Below are 18,348 nucleotides of genomic sequence, written 5' to 3' on the forward strand. Positions count from 1 at the left end.
AGGTGTGGAATTTTGTCAGTAGCCTTTTCTGAACCCAATCTTGTCAGTGGATCAATTGCAATTGTGCTCTGAAATGGTCTTTGTTGCAATTATTAAAGCTAGTGTATTTATCCATTTGGTTTTCGAGACTTGGGTGCAAGTGGTACTTGTTCCTCCTGCTTTACAACCCCCGACACGAGCGGTTATTTTAGGTGTGCAGCTTTGATTGTGAACCTCTGATGTACAAGAATTGCTTACAGAGCAGTCGTCTGTCATTGCAGAGTGCGTACCCACAACGTTTCTGTGCTCCCACAAATTCCTCATTTCATTCCTCACTGACACTCCACCTCCTTAGCTTCAAGGGCATTTTGGGGGCTCGGTGGGGATGGGATCTAGAAGGCAGCTTGCTGCTTACAACTCTGGCATAAGCATTTTTTGTAACATACGTAATTTGGATACCAGGCTGAATTTTTGACAGTAATTAACAGGTTGAGTAACCTCAGCAGTTGTTTATAAAATACCTGCAGAAGTTGTTCTCTACAGAGTGGGCATTTCAGTATTGAGCAATTTATACTCTGGCAGATGCTCTGTAAGCTATGTTTTACCCAGAACCAAATTCACATCAAGTTAAATTTGAATTTGATTTGACTATGTTACCCATTCAAAAAAAAAAAAAAAAAATTATTACAAAAGAATGCTTTGTGTTGAGCTTGGAATAAAATGGGAAACCTATGAAATGAGTTTTTCTATTTCACATATGCACTTTTCTGGGAGGAAATATTGATGAAAGTATTTTGAATGCTTTTTTTTTTTTTTTCTTTTTTTTTTTGTTAAATTTAGAATGCTTTTATATCTCAGCTAAAAATGAACCTATTGCAGACAACATGTAAATAACATTTTGAATATTTCATCCATTGTGCTTTAGAAGTTGTCAGTATTTGGTATCTTTCTAAGGGCATTATGTGAACACTTGTGTATGCGTCATGTAAAATCACTAATACAATACATTTTTTTAGTCTTGTTGTTTGTTTCCCCCCCCCCCCTCCCCAGAAATTCTAAAAGTAGATTTGGGCGACAAATATAATGTGCTTGCACACAAAATGACCATTAGTGTTTTCAGGCCAGAGACTAAAATACAGTCCTAGTCAGTTTGTAAATTCTTCTATCTTTAGATGAAATACTTGGTGATCAGAGTCATCTCCTAACAAAGAGACCCGGGACTGACAAAATATATGTGATACCCTATTCCAACAAGGTAGATAGGTGTGAGGATCATAAGATCTGGCTCCTGTCTTGGGCTTGGAGGGGAACTCCATTGGAGTTCTTTGGAGTAACTTAATGCAACTTAATTGTAAGTTCCTTCTCTGCTTCAGGTAACTGTTTGAAAGACTGTGAGCAGCAGGAATGTCTTGCTGAAATAAAAAAGCAGAAACAAAACATAACAATGACTGCATGCATTCCTGTTGGCACCTATCTCTGGCCTCTGTGGATAGTTTGCTTCAAATTAGAAGCTACAAGAGCTAAGCCAGCTGATCAATACTGACAAGAGAGAAGCCAGTTTGGTACAACCGTATTTTGAAATGATCATGGCAACCTTTAATAAGTTTCAGCTAAAAAATGGTATAATTTAGATACAGGGCTGCTGCGGAGGTAACACCTGACCAAATCAGGTTCTGTGATATGTTTCAAAGCATTTCCATCAAGACATCTATGTTCAAGTAGATATCACTATTGATTATCATTTATTCTACTGTGAGTACTAAAGAAGATAGCAAAATGCTATATACATACCAAAAAGATCAAAGATTTTTCTCTTTCAGGTTTTTGTGAGTAGGAATAGAATGAGCTTCAATGTATTTGTGTGGGAACATGCATAAAAGAAAGGAAACGGATCAGGCTGGATTCTATTGTCAGGGGAAAAAAGCTGGGGAGGTGAAGCTTGATGATGTCTTTTAAGATATCTCAAGGTATAATAAAAGGGGTTTGAAAAAAAGTCAGAGGCGTTAAAACAAAGAGTTTTTGTATGCCTATGTTCAGCAGCACAAAAGCAGTAAAACGAGTATACTGTGAGTCTTTAAATCCAATGGCATTACTGGAGAAAACACTACGCTAGATTAAAAACCCAAAGTTTACATTTTCAATGTGATTTATTGTGTTGCAATATCCTACAATGATGCTCTATTGACAAAGCAATGTGCTTTTTCTAAAAATAAGCAATTATCACTGTGTTAAATATTTGTGCTGCGTGAGCATGTTGAAGTTTTACTGATATAAAATAGAAGCATGCAGATTTAAGAAGCAGTTTTCTGTTTCTTATTCTTGGAAATAAAGGCGATCATTGCTATGTCCTTCCTTAGCTGTCTGGGGTTACACCTGTCGGAAGTATTAAAATTGAGTATGGAAGCAGATTATGATCACATCCTTGCCTATGGCTGCCAATAAGGTAAAAAAAAAAAAAAAAAAAAGGCTCTGGTTAAGAGAGTATATAGCAATGGGAGTATCAATGGATACTTCTGTGTAGTTTTGTTGGCGTGTAATGGACAGGCAGGAATGAAGGTTGTCTCTGTCTTCGGCTGAGATATATACTTTCTCAGGACTTGTTTAACTCCTATTATTTCCCTGATCCTGTATTATATTCCACTACAACTTTTATGGGCTTCATTCAGTACGTGTGCCATAGGGGACTAAAGAATGTGGTTTTATACTGAAGTACAACATGACATTAATTGATGTGATCTGTGTTCTCCTGTGATTCAAACCCAGTTAAAGATGATGCGCAATATTGCCAAGTCTGAATTGACTGGAATCACTCATGAATATTTATCATGCCAGTGATTCAACTTCCTGCATTATATTCCATGTAATGTTGCAGCTGGCCAGACTAGCTGTGGCTGTGGTGGTTTTGGGAGTACAAAAATAAACTAAGACCAAATTCTAGCCAAGAGGAGATGTCAGAGCAAATCTTAAAAATGTCATATGCTTTCTGACTTATTGGGAAATCTGAAAAAAGCAAATATTTCTAACAACATAGGAACTGTGCTGGTATGCAGTGGCACTGATTAAGTGACATATTTAACAGAAATCAAGAGAAGTGCTCGCTCATTTGATGCTGAATAATTCACTTGCAGTACTCATTAATATAAGATATTGTGGAGGTCAAAAGTATTGATGGAGTCACAAAGATGCAACACAAATTTATAGATTTAAGTCCAGCTGTTATTAAATTTGATGCTTCACATGGAAATGCCATCTCAGAAGGGCATTGTCACTGAGTACATGTGTGTCCTGGAGTGGCCCCTTAGTACAGCTCCTGGTTCCTGCTCGTCTGCTATCCCCTCTTTTTCTGCCATGAGCAAGAATTTTGATCTGATTCAGTGTAGCATTTCTCATCTTCCTACAGTATGATCTACTGTAAACAGTGTCCCAGCTTGCAGATACGAAGATACTGACTTTGGGTTTCACATAGCCTTTTTCCTTACACAAACCTTCTGCAGTCCTCCTGCAGTCACTGAATTGCTGTGCTTGCAGATCCCTTCCTATTGCTGCAATGTTACCCATGCAACTATTGTGAAGGTATAGTGTGTACATTATCTCTCTTAAACATAGGTGCAGGAGCTTATAAAGTGCCACTGCAATGTTCCTGACTGGGAAACTTGCCCTCCAATACACACATTTGGTACTCATACATTATCTTTTGGCTTCCTCTCCACATGCCCATCTGTTCTGATGGCATTGTGCCTGCTCACAAGATGGTGTGCCAGCTTCACTAGACAATGATGCCAATCAAAGAAGAGTCACTGCAAGTGCTTTCTGTTCTGAAAGTAGCCTCTCTCAAGTGAAAGCGGTGCTGTAATGGTGCCACTTGTCTCCTTTTTCCTGTTTACACCTGCTGACACTTATCCTGCAAGATAGTGTTGGGATAGTAGGCAAGAGCATGAGCTGCAACATGGTGTGGCTGGGTTGTCAGAAAATACAGGCACAATCCCAAGATCAACTTGTTTTAACCATAGAGTGTGCTGAACATGTTGGTCAGGATACAGATCCAAAAGAAAGCAGAAAAAGGATATCTACCTGGAAAGAAATGTTTGAGAATAAGGGTATTGCTGGCAAAAAAAAGTTTTGTATATACATCACATATATATTATGCAAATACATTTGTACAATGTTGGAAAAGTAACCTTTAAAGCTGAAAGATCCAAGTGCAGGTGAGCCTCTTTATTCCTCTTTATGCCAGTGAAAGGGTACCTGTTCAACTCAGGAGAAATTGAGACCTGTATGAGAGCAAAACGCAACACGTAGGTCAAGCGGTTCGACAGTTTGTTGTAAGATGTATAACCAGTTGAGATTGGAAAGAATGTGTGTTTTTCATTTTCATCTGTTATATAAGAAAGAACACAAGTTCAGTATTTCATATCTGAATGCTTTATGCCACTTTCCATGTTTTCTGCTTTCTTTTGAAAGGAAACCAGCACTGTGAGCATAAGCTTGGACAGAATGCAGAGCATTTCTGTTTAGTCTGCAAAGCTCTCAAAGATGTTAGTATCCAGAAATTCATCTAAGAACAAGGAAGTAATAAAACAAGGGCTGAGGTTACAAATCTCTTGTGCATTTTTGCCCACTTAAAAATGTTTATGGGTACAACAAAATATGCTTTAAGATAATTCTGATAACTGATCAAAGAAAATCCCTCTCAAGAATGTCATTAATTGTTTCTTTCAGAAGGTTTGCTCACCTTGGTATTTCCCCCCATCCATAAATGGAGTTAGTAGTATCTTATTTTTGAATTCTGAAGTCAAGAGCTAATTATTGAATTTGCATAGCATATGGTAAGAAGCCATGAAGCAGTTCCTGAGGTGCACAAACCTTGCATTATTAATCCGTGGAATTACTGGGGAAAAAAAAATTAATCTTACAGAGAAATAAAGAATGGCTCTCGTTTCTTACTTATGATGATCATCTTGCTACTTGAAAGCCCCTTAATAGCCCATTAGCAACCCATTACAGTAATCTTTCTGCTGAGGTGACCATCTCCTGTAATGACAGATGTGATTAAGAAGAATACAGCTTCATAGCTTTCAGATTGGTTAGCTTTTGATACAAGATGTAGGCATTCAAATGGCAGGAGGAGAAAAAATTAGAAGAAATTTGGATTATCATTTCTCAGAATGAGCTGGGGAGAAAGAAAATAAAAGCTGACCAATAAGGAATTAACTTTTCACTATTGGTATATAGTGCAGTACATAGGGAAGTTATACAAGTGAAATACTACAACAGAACAATTATCATTACCAGTAAGCAATAACTGATAATATCAGGCTTGCACAGAGTTTCTGTAACTTTTCAGATGAACTTTATTACTAATTCTTTGCTGTTGATGCAAAACAAAGCAAGAGAGATACCAATGCAGAAAATGTGTTTCAAATCTTACAGTCAACAGTAGGGAAAGTTTAAAGATAAATGATTGTGGAAAGTGAAATAAGCTGCCTCAAGTGCCCAGCAAATTCAATATCAGATCTAGAAATATAATCTGGCTTCTGAGTTCCAGTCTTGTGTCCAATCTGGGCCAAACCATTACCTCTCAGGGTCAATAGGTCAGATGATATCTAGTTAGCTAATATTTTGAAGGAATAGGACATGGGTAAGAAGTGAAAAATTGCCTAGCACCTATAAAGAGATTTAAAAAAAAAAAAAAGTAATAGTCCATGAGCTCTCACTTGCTCTGCAAAGAGAAATGCAAAGTTTTACCTTTGTATATGACACTGATCTAAGGGAGAATCTGATATTATATAAACACAGTCTTTTCATGAGTAAGGTTATTTCACGATGTGAGAGTACTTTTTAGTCATAAAAAAATGCATAAAATCTCTCTTATGTGAAAAAACTGAAAGCCAACTTTTAAATTTCTCTCTAGTGAGAACAATAAAAGTCAATCATTGACCTAGAAAAGCTCAAATAAAGATTTACATATAATTTACATCCAGCATTTTCTGAAGAAGGGAGCATTTTTTGAAGACTGTAATCTAGAATAACCCTTGACCTTCTGCTCTCTCATTCAGGCTGCTGCTACCATGGCTGTTCATTTTATGCACAAGCAGCTCCATTCTTCTAAGGCTTGACTCCATTGCTTACTGGCATTATTTGGGACATGGGATTAGCACACTGTAAACAAGATTTATCTTATCGCAACTCGGAGCAAGAGACTGCTATGTAGAACCGTAAATTGTCACAGAGCTGTCTCCTTAATCCTTTCTGCATTCATTTTTATTAGATTTCTTACTGCTTCCTTCAATCATGTTTGCTGATTATTAAAAAGAAAGAGTTTGGGAAAGTGTCATCTTTTCAGCTGTCAGCTCTGACACTGCTGCATAGACAGAATACATATAAGTAAAAACCTTCCTAATATTTGCTTTACTACTTCCTGTTGTGGATTCACGTGTAATTGTGCTGTTAGCTGCAAGTCTCCAAGTGAGTCTAGAAGTGATTTTGTTTCCCTTCTAATACTAAAGCTTATACTAAAGGATCGCTCATTTATTAGAATGACAGAATAGGAAAACAACCAGGCTGACACAGAAATAATCTGAATTCTTTGAATTCATATCTTCATTTCCATTTAAACACTCTGAACTTACTGAGTTTATCAGTCATAAAGCATCTTATGGTACTAAACACGAATAAATGGAAAGAATAAGGGAATTGTGTTCAAAGTGAGAGAGGAACAAGAGGTTTGGTTGATTCATGTAGAGTAAGGAAGAGATGCAGGGGATACTGAGCAGGTTTTGTAACTTCAAAGGAGTTTTGGGAAATAGGGAAGTGGACCAAAAATAGAAGCTGCCTGGCCACACCTGTACAGGTTTCCCACTCCTGATTCACAGCCATCCTGCCTGCCCCAGGGCAAAGGCTGCCCCTGGAAGCACCCCTCCTGCCTGGCTATGCCTCTGTCACAGGGTGGGATTGCTCTGAGTCCCATCAAGAGCTTTGTGTAAACCTCATTATACTGTTGTGTCAGTAGTTAGCAAATCATTTATAGTAAGCTTCCAGGAATTGTACACTGCTGCTTCAAAACAATCTAATTAATCACAGACATGAGTACAAGTGAGTAATTAAATGGAGATAAAAAGTATAATTCACACTAATGCATAATTATTGTCAGATTATTACAGTTTTTCAAAATCTCTTATGTATTTCAGTCGTTTTTGAAAGTAGGAATGCAGCTTCTACGTCACTTTGATAGTTTGGGGAACATTATACACCAGTTCTCACTTTTTTCATTTGAACCTATTGTATGCATTCACATTTTTTAAATGACAGAATCTTCGTCATGCTTCACAAGTTTTACCATAGTTAGAAAAGTGCTGAAGAAGGACCTAAAAAGAGCAGTCTGAAGGGTTCAGGTATTTGAGGAACATAATTACACAAAGCTCAGGAAAGCTGCATCCACATTAAAAGGAAATAAATTGTGACTGTTGGAATACTAAAAATCCCAGAGAAACAAACAGAATTGATGTTTCAAGACACTTTGTACTTGTGCTTAATATAACTGATGTGAACCACTGCTGGAAAAAGGTTAGTTTGAAAGAGATAGGGACTAATTTATTTACATATGGAACACAGTGCAAAAAAGAACAAATAGAGGAATCTGACAATGCCAGAAGATGGACAGTACACGGAAGAGGAGTTGGGAACATGTATAGGGGAAGAGCTGCTGTGAGACAAGGCTGTTAGATTGGGAACCAGCTGAAGCTACTCTAGGTAAGGTGTTCTTGTTTCTTATAGTTTTATTTGTGACTCTGCTGCAGCCCTTCAGGATGGTTTGTGTTAGCATATTTCCCATACTTAAATGCTTTGCAAACTAGGCTGAAAGTTTTGGGTGTAAAGTACTAGAGGCCAATCATATGTTGTGTTATCCAGATCTGTCCCAAATTCCTGGTGGGCACATTTTTTGTTCTCTCATGTACGCCAAGGAACAAAGAAAGAAACACTGGGTAGTTTCTCCTAATCCTTAGCATCATTCCCATGTACCTACTGGTAACACCATGTTGTACATTTACCTCTCTTATGTTTGTTATCTTGGCTTTCAGTAGAAATGTATATGAGTGCTCAGCTTGTTTGGAAATAGTCATCTTCATTTCAAATAATTTTGAAAATGAAGCCCATATTTTCTGGTCACTCCCTTTCGCATTCCACACTTGCCCTTCCAGTGGACAATATATTTGTATTTTCCTTTCTGCATTTTGGAAGGAAGTCAAAACAGCATCTATTGGTTCAAGTATTTTCTATAAAGTGTTTGCTCACAGTTGGTCTTTTCTTAGCTTTTCTTAAATGTAAAAATGAACACTTGCAAGAAAATATGCCAAAGAATACCAGCTGTGATACAGTAATACTAACTTTATTTTCCATTCTTTGCCTTTATGAAAGAGTAGAGCTTCAATAGTTTGTTTTTATTAATAACTGAAAGTGTTTTTTTGAAAATAAAACTTTTGAACCTGCTTGTTTAAATCACTGATGCTGTTGTAATGAGGGCTTTGCTTCCAAAAAGCCTTTGTTCTCACTATGAGAGAAATTGTTGATAGCATTTCAAATGTGAACTGCAAACTAACAGTTTTTCCTTAGCAACTGCTGTCTCTGCCAGTGCAAGAGCTGTGTTCTGAGATTTGAATATGCAAAAGATGGGGTCAGACTGTCTTGAGGATATAAAAAAAATATTGGATGAAGTAAAATTTTGTCTGAAATTGAATTTGGGGAAAATCAAGTATCTGTTGGTTACTTCTCAGCAGATGTTTAAAGGGTTTTTCCTGGATTCCATCCTTATTGATAGTATGCCTTTTGATCTGAAGCCAAATAAGAAATCTGGATGTTAGTCTGGATTTGGAAATTTTCTTTAACTAAACATATTAGTTAAGTATGTAAATCTGCTTATCATCGCTTAAGGAACCTTGCCAGAGTAAGAAACATCTGGAGCTCAAAATCAGTTAAGTTATTAATGAACATTTTTTAGTATGTTTCATCTGGAATATTGTAGAATTGTTATCTTAATTGCTTAAGTCAGCTTTATCTAAGAGACAATTAACTGTAAGTTCTGTTGTTTACATTTGGAATCCTATGAAATCCACGGAGTACAGTTTTGTAGGCCCAGCTACTTACTTTTCCAGACTTATTCAGAAATAGGCTAATACATGTTGTGGGACAAGTAAATCAGATGAAATGATCATGGTTTTGAAACAGCAGTGCTTTTTTTCACAGGAGGCAGATTCTGAAAATCAGTTGTTTCCATTTAGGATTATGAATTACATGGTCTAGTTTGTTTATTTGAATTAATCACTGTGTAATTCCAAGAAAGGATTATTTGACCTTTCTTTGATAAGGATGTTAAGTACAGATATCGATATAGCTTTTGGCCATAAAGCCACTCAGCTTACCTCCCTAGGGTTAGAAAGAGTTCTCAGTCTAGTTCAGCTTTTAAATGTACAGCAAACTGTTGTGTAAGTTGGGATTTTCAAAGGTGATGGATGCTGAATGTATTATGGAGTACTTTCTAACTCAAGTAATTGGTTTTATCAGCAGATGACATGTATCTTGCTAACTGTTGAAGTGAGAACAGCTAATAGCTGAGCCTGTATACATGAAAAGCCTAGTACAATAAGGGAATATATTGTTGAAGGAGATTTTAGTTATTGGTTACAAAAATTTGAGTAGTTCTCCGCACAAAAAGAAAGAATGCTGAAGCTTGGTAAAGGTTTGTGTACCTTACACTTAAAGGCTGTTTTAATACTTTCTGTAGATAATATTTATGATTTGCCTTTGCTCCAAAAGAAGAGTTGGGCTCATTCTCTGAATTCCCTTTTCTCAAGTGCTATAAGTCAGTCCATCATTATGGATCAGAAGTGTTGATCTTGTGTCCTTGAACAGATTATGTAACAATTTGTGATCATGTGGTGCTTGATATGGTATCTGCTGATTAATTTCAATGCAGTCTTACAGACCATAATAGCCGGTATCACTATTTTTAATAAATAGATTACATGTGATGTGTTTGGAGCAAAGACTGCTTAGCCTCTGTTGGTAGAAGTCGCTGTGTGAGTGCTGATTCAGTGCTTGATTTCCGTGGTGGGTGCTGCCATAAAATATAAGCTAAAAAACAATATTTATACTAATTTGAAAACATATATCAATTAGATGATTGTTTTATTTTCTACAGACGATTTTCTATCTTGTTCTCATTGCTGTTCTGAACATGGAAAGTTACAGTAAGGAAAAAAGATTAACCAGTTTTCAGTGCATAAAAAGGAGAATCTGAAATATGGTGAATATGTGAAAGAATTCTAATATTAACAGAAAATAAAGCTCATGGGAGAGTGCTTCTGCTATTGTAGAAATGGTAATTATCTTTCTGTCTTTAAATAAGTGCAAGTTGCTCCACAATGCACCTACTGTATGAGGTAAGCTGTTCCAAATCTTCCAGACTCTAATCAATTAAGAATATGGTGTCAGTGAGAATCACTATTTGTGCACTTATAAATGCAGTTGCAGTCTCTCTCTAGAGAGCGTCTACGCTCAAAGAGAAATCTGCTCATAAGAATGGGAAAAAATAGAACTAGAGGTCTGGAAATTGCTAGCAGTGTTGAAAAATTGTTTCCCACAGTAAACACAAGAAGTATTAATTTGTATCTTATCCAGTAATTATGCATTGCATTACTGAGAATGACATGTACCTTCTTGCTTTATTTTTTTCTAATGGATTGTGCTTCTATATAATAGATAATAATTTTCCAGCAGTCAAGGTGAAAAAGAGGAAGTGTGATAATAATCTAGAACAAAAGTAATTTTTACTCATACTGAAACATAATCATTTATTTCTCAAAGGAATTCACACTGTTGGAGTGAAAGAAGCCTATCCATGTTGTTTTAAAACCTTGCACGTGCATCTCAACATCAGAGAGATCAGTGGGGTCAAAACAATCTTCATACTGGCTTTCTTACATACAGACACAGTATATTTAACAGGGAGCACTACTGTTATTTTCTGTCGTGATTTCCTTTCATTAATGCTATTTCATCTGTGCGTAGATGACATTAGTTGGGTTCATAGTAGGTGTCAATTATTGTGAGTCCATTAACTTCAGGTGAGATAAAGCAGTATGCATGAGTGGAAACCTGTTCTTTAATCCAAGGACACCCATGCATAAGCTAATTTGTACTCACCTTAGCTTGGTCCCTCTCCTCTTTCGCCTATTTTCTATTTCTTAAAAAACAGAGATACTCAAATTGTGTATAAACAAACTTAGCTAAAAAGAAATCTGTGATATAGTTATTAGTTTTTCATCCACATTGGGTGAAACACAAACTGACTGTTCTTCTGGAAGGAGCATGATAGGAGAACGTGAGTCATTACTGTTACAGGAAAAAAGAAACTCAGCAGTGTGCTCTCTTTTAGAAGCAGACTTACTGAAAAATGTACTGCTAGCAAAATACCAGCACACAGGCAATGAAAGATCTGAGAATACTTCTCCAGCTCCTAAATGATCAATTGTGTGTGTGTTTAATTGGTCGGCGAGGTAGGGCTTTTAGCCTGAAAAGTTTTGACAGAGGTGTTCTAACAACTTCCACGGAGCACTGTAAAGACGAACATTCTTTCTAATGCCTTTGTGGGCTGCAGATTGCTACTTGCTGAATGAAAATGAAAACATTTTCACTCGCACAGAACAGAGAATTTCATCACATTCATATATCTTGAATAAGCTGTTGAAAAGGAAGTTATTTACTGGAATTCAGAAAGAATTTTCTTGAGTTCTTATGGCGATAATAGGCCCTCTCTCTTTGATGCATCACTCAGCAGGTGTCAGCGCTGTAAATGAGGGCCTAAAATTTTATCACGGAGGTCTTACTGCTAAATTATTATTTTTTTTTAAGAGTAATAAGTAGTCATTTGTATTGAATCAAAGAAAGAAATTTGTTGAGAGAGTAGAATGTGATTCTATAGAGGAAAAAAGTGAAGTAGTAAATAGCCACTACATCATACTTCCCAAACAAAAAACAGCATATAAAAAAGATCAAGGTTTATTATGCCTCACTTACTATCAAAGAAAAATGTACTGGCAGATGCAGTGTTAGCAAATTCATGGTGCACTGTTCACTGTTCCACAGCAGATGAATGACTGTCATTGACAGGCTGATCAGATGGACTAGAACAGAATAGCATTTATCTTTTGCAGATCAAGGATTCTCCTGCTTGTGTTTCCAAGAAAAGCTTGAATGCTGGAATAAAGTTTTATGGGAAATGACACACCTTTATTGTCAATAGCAGGCAGATGAGTAGTGGAGTGGCAGAAGGCAAGCTGAAGTTTTCATACTTAATATTTTAGAGAAAAAAAAGGCATGGAATTTTTATGAGTCACTCATACTTTTAAGAGCAAGATTGAACAAGTCTCATTGTTCTCTACCAAGTGATGAGGCCAAATGATTTTTCAAAACGTATTTAATGGAACAAAATCATTTAACTACTCAGTGTGTCTTGGGATGTGTTCCATGGATTCAGCAATAGGACTGGAAAATTACCACAAATTCCTTCTTCTCTACTATTTTTCATTTTCTTGCTGGATTAGTATGAGGTATTTTTCTTTTTAGTACAGCTAGTGACTCTTTATGTTCCTTTGGAGGACATTTCTCAGCTTGATGAAAATGTTCTTGAAACCCACCACTTGTCTTTCTATGTTAGAGAAGAACCTACCTGCATTGGTAGAAAATATGTTGTATTATTTTTCCTTCTCAGATGAAATTATACATTTTTAGTAGAGTAGGAATACCATAGTAAATTGTTAATGTAAGGGTGGGGTTTATGGACTTTCTCTTCCAATCTCTCAATTTTTCTTATGTTAAAAATTACTGCATAGATAGTGTACGACTTCTGAAAAATTCAGACACAAGACGATTTCTGAAAAAAATAAAATCTGAGGGCTGGTCCTTGGTATGAATTGATTTCAGAGAAAGACCCTTATAAAATCTTTAAATTTCTACTGTGCAGACTGATTCATCTCTTTGTTCGCATTTATGTTTTTGTTTTTCAAAAGTAAACACAAATTAAGGTTGGAGAACTGAATCCAGTGGTAGCTTCAATGGGTGCTAATTATATTTATGGAAGAGGGAGTTAATAACTGAAGCCTGTGTCAAACAAACAGAAAACAAGATTGATAGCTTTATCGAACTATAAATAGGACTATTTTATTTACTATTTTATAGAATAGAATTATTATTTTACCCAAAGATTTCTAACTCAAATAACAACTTGCAGAAAAAGAACTTTTTAAGTGAATGTCCAGTATTTTTACAATAAATAAGTGAATAAAGGGAGACATAAACTATTTAGATAAAGGATTTTGTTTTCTGCTGTATTATTTAAAGTGCATATTTTTGGCAGTGAAAAAGTCCAGTATAGCAAACAACTTTTTCCAGTGAGATCTGAATAAACAATAAGCTAATTGTGTTTCATTTGCAAATTATTAAATTACTGATAATCCTGTTCAAACACTGATTCTAATTTGTACTTATCACATATAGTTCTCTTTGGTACAGCCATGTCTTTTTAACGTATGTTGTCACGTCTCTGATAAAATGGAGTTAAGAGTAATGACAGAACCAGAAACATCTGGGAAATGGAAGCAGGAAAGCTAGGTGTCAGATAGCAATCAGTGGCTCACTTATGGCAATTATGCTTCGGAAATGCAAGTAGTTCCTGTGATATAATTTGCAGATGATCAGGCTGGTGATGGGAGTCTGCTGCTTCCCTTAGGCAGCAGGGAGATGTCTGTGCAGATGTATGTCCCAGAAATGCCACACTTCCAGGAGAAGCTGTCAGCTCCCTGAGGTCCCACCCACTAGGGATGAGATAGAGGAGGGCACGTGCCCCGTGGCAATGCCATCCATTAGCGCGATCCGTGCTGCAGAGAAATGAGCAAGCTGGGACAGGATGCAGCAGGAATTGTGCATCATGGAGAAGTTCTCCTTCCAGTCAGTATGAGCTCCCTGGCTCAGACTTCAACATCTCTCCAATGATTTACTCTGTTTTGCCAGCTCTGTCCTTTCTCATTTGTACAAATTTACTTTTTTGTCATTTCAGCTTAGCCCATTTTCCTTCTATATGTTTTCTAGTATAATCAATTTAGTGATTTTGCTCTCCTCCTTTCCAGATCATGTCAGCTAATTACAGTCCTGTGTTTCTCCTGCCAGTGTTGGGCTAACACTGCATCTGTGCAGTATGTCTTTACCCGCCCCCTCCTCACCACTCCTCTGTTATTATTTATTAATGGACTGCACAAATCTTCACCAAGAACCTTGACTTATCTTAAAGGCATTCAATAATTAAGCCTTGCAATGAGCCTATGAAGGATGCAATTATATTGTCTATTTACCAGATGGCTAACCAGGAACAGACAGAAGTTAGGTAAATTGCCCTGGGTTAAAAGTTGGGGAAAGGCAGCACTGGGAATAGAATCCAGAGTCAGTTGAGTTTCTTTGCCAAAAGCTTGTAATACTACAAAGTACATCTACCAGCTGCTGGCAAATTACTGTGCTGGCTCAGGATTGTCCTATTCTAGCTTAGAGTTTAAGATCTATTATTGAATAGGTTTTCAAACTCCGGCCTTGCCCTTTTCTTTCCTAAAGGGACCTTGGAAACAACTGAACTTGTAAACAGAAAGTAAATATCTGCCTATACTTTCAGGTTATTCCTATGCTAGTTTTCTAGATTATTAAGGTCTGTGCATACCTGCGTGTTTTATTCTGATGTGTGTATTAAGAGGAAAACCATATCAAGAAGAGAAGGTCATTGTCTGTCTGTCTGTCAGCCTATCAATCTATCTGCCTATTTCAGTGTGAACCAGACAGCCTGTCCATTGCATCAAAAAGCCAGGCTAGATTTGTTAGCTGTGCTACCATCTGGACTACGTACTGAATTCTCTGTCACCATTAAGCAGATGAATCACACTTTGTAAAGAGTGACTTTAAGGGTTTTGTACTGGAGCTCCTTGCTTTGTGAGGCTGGCATGCTCCTGAGCAGTCCTTGTAAGACTAGGTCTCCATGTCCGTGTTTCATCTTGTTATCACATCTGAACCAGTTCTGTATACAGTATATCAAAGAAAATATCACCTGTAGAATATTCTAGAATAAGGTTTGCCAGCAGGTTTATGGGAGCACTGACACAGCTCCTTAACTATTTTTATGAAACATTTTAGAATTGTCTTTAGCCTTGTATGAGTGACGGTTGCATTGTAGACTCATGTTTTCATAGTCAGTTAATCCGCTGTGATCTTTAAATCTCATTTTACCATAGAAATTATTTGTACATTAATTCACAGCATCATTGTTAAGGATAATTCTTACGGTGGACAGAAGTACTCTGCTTCCAGAGCTGCAGGCCAAGGCGTGTTGTCCTCTGCAAGACTGGTCCTGTCACCAGCCATCACATGCCTGCTCTTGTCCTAAGCTGAACCGTGCCTGGGAGGGAGAGCTGGCAAACTTTTTTTCCATTATTCAGTTATAATAATGAAGAAATGCCCTTTGGTTGTTGTGCCTTCTTGTTTCTTGTGCCTGCCCCAAAATGTTTCTGAGTTGCTTTCAGATACCTGAACACCAAGGGCAGTAGTCAGCAGGTGTCTGGCAGCCTTAGCACATCTCCCAGTATTCAGGAATTACTGCTTTCCAGCCCTCTTTCAGTGGCAATGGCTGTATTAGTTTGCATAAATTCAGTGGAGTTGTAGAAGACCTTTTGGGGCCATTTGAGGTTTTGGCTTGAGCAAGATTGAATGCTGCAATGTAGATTTCTATTTTGTGAAGAAAAAAAAGCCCATCCATGTGAAATTGTGCTCATTACAGAGGAAAATAAATTCCTGTCTGTCAAGCAAATGGCCAGCCTTTAGAACTGTTCAGGCATCCACATCAATTACCAGAGAAAAACAACACCTGTGTACACTAATTATTTCTTTAATTGAAGGTTTTCAGATACAGAGTCTGCTTTTATCAATAGAACGCCCGAAAAATTCCATTGTCATCAGTGGAATAACTCCTGATTTACACTGCTGTGTGATAGAGTAAATTAGGTGAACAGTATGTTATGGAGCACAACAGCAGTGTTGTGACAGCTCTAACTTGTAAATATATACTTTATATACTTACATGATCAATGCCCCTTTAAACAGTGTTTGATTTAAATTGAGTGGTTTTGTTTCATGTCTTTGTCTCATGTTTGTTGACTTTTTACTATCCTTACATCTGTCAAAAGCATTTTGATGCTATAAATAAGAGCGGGGATTAAATACATTCTTTGTGACAAGCAATGTGCAGTGTATTCACTTCTTTCTTCTCAAAGATATATTATTCTTTTTATTATTTTGACTCTGCACTGCTCCATTATTCTGAAGATCAGTAGAAGTACATCTGAAACAGTTATGAAAAAATGGTTTGTCTGCGAACACATACATATATTCTACTTGTGACATATATAGTTGGATCTAAAAATATCCACAGTCATACGGACTGCAACTTCAAGGAAGTTGCAGACTTGTTTTTTTTTTTTTTGGATTTTATTTTATTGTTATTTTCTAGGTGGTCTCCGTACAATGCTGTGATAAAAAAATCCCATGTTGTGATCAGACTGACTCAATCAGACTTGAGGTATTCCTTCTGGCAGAAGTGCTAGGTGTAGGCTATTGGCAGGTCATCATGTGTTGGTTGTACCTCCTGTGCCCAAACACTTGAGGGATTGTGTCCTAATTCCCACCGCAGCTACGCATTCTGCAGCAGATCTGATGCTCTGGCAGGGTGCGCTTGAGTTATGCAGATAATGACCAAATCTTGCAGGTTTAAGGTAACTTCAATGAAACTGTGTCTGTTTGCATTAAAGGAAAGCTTCACCCATGATGTGCATTATACCCATCGATGCTTTCTGAAAATCTGACCTTGTCACTCTGTGGTGCACGGTACAGTAGGAATTCACTTTAAATAAACTCAAGATCACACAGGAGGAAAAATCATGGACAGTTAGGTATATATTTTAGTCGCATATAGCAGACATTATTATCTATTTTAAAATTGTATATTTTCATGGGATACCATGTTAGGCCAGTGATTTGCAGGCAGGAGAAAGATTCCTTCCCTGCTGCTTTCTGGCTTGCAGAAGCCCAGTGGCTGTAAGGTCTAGTCCAGCCTCAGCCAATTTTATTTTCTATTTGTTTTCATTACTGAGCATGCTTCACGTTCTCTTCTTCAGCTCAGCTTCATTTTTTTCTCCTTCTGTATCAGGAAACTGGACAAAGTCAGCTCAGCTGGCAGCGGGATTCAGACTTTTATTAAGCCAGAAATCATCTCAGTCAGTAATCTGGAAAGATGGTGAGAATTTGTGCATTTGGCAGGATAGTAGTTTTTAATTATTGTGGATTTCTCATCTTCTATATTTCCCTACAGTTCAGTATCTAGTTGTGAACTTGCAACACGAGTGTCAAACTCCCCTCTAGTGGTTGCTCTACAAAGAGGATAAACATTAATTTAGCTTGATGACAAGTACTTAACTCTGGACTGAATAAGATGACAATTTGTGTGAGATTCTGATGATTGTACATGGCAGATTTTTTATTTTTCCTTTTGCTTTCTCCCTCTTTTTAATGATTTAGTTACTTCACATGTTGAAATACTGTAATTAAAACATGAATCATTGTAAAAGCAAACAAATAAACAAAAACAAACAAGCAAAAAGAACTGTAGCACTTATGCTCTGCAAAATGCAAATGTGCCACCTATTGGCGATGGCTTTGCACTTCTTGATGCTCTTCCCAACAGGTCAGAGGCAATGTCACGACGAGCAATGCCATTTGTACTGCCCGACAGAGGGGCTCTGCACGCGGCTCTGCGCAGAGCTCTATTAATGCAGTACAAGTCCTGTGATAATATAAAAGCAAGAACTGAGCAATAAGTGTGAAATACAGAACTGAGTGTTAAAAATGTGCAAAGAATAGAGTGATTCATTAAGTGTCATTAAGATTAAAGAGTTCCATTTCTTGCTAACAGAGTTCTCTGCAGCAGATTGTGAAACCAGAAATATACTCTACAAGGCAGAAGTTTTTTGCTATGTGTGAAGAAGAAAGATATGGTGAACTTGTATGTTTCTCAGCCATCTGAGCTGTAAATTTGCACCTTTACAATCCTCTCAGAGAATCTGTTAATAACTTTTTGGAAGCTATTCTGCTAGTCTTATAAGACAGGAAGATTGGACCCTGCCTGCACTGGGTCTGCAGAGGAAAGGAAAGAGCCTCAGGACATTTGACAAACTCTTTGTCAGGGTTTTGTTTCCCAGTTTTCAGAAGGAGCCTTCATCCAGTCTTTGT

The 18,348-nt window shown here is 37.2% G+C and overlaps 1 protein-coding gene across 7 annotated transcripts in view; it reads left to right on the forward strand.

Moving 5' to 3' along the window:
- Positions 1-18,348, forward strand: part of TOX3 (TOX high mobility group box family member 3) — a 228,022-nt gene that overhangs the window by 119,903 nt on the left and 89,771 nt on the right. The gene's annotated exons all lie outside the window — the stretch shown is intronic.

This window comes from Meleagris gallopavo, chromosome 13, assembly GCF_905368555.1.
Source record: "Meleagris gallopavo chromosome 13, MGAL_WU_HG_1.1, whole genome shotgun sequence".
NCBI lineage: Eukaryota > Metazoa > Chordata > Aves > Galliformes > Phasianidae > Meleagris > Meleagris gallopavo.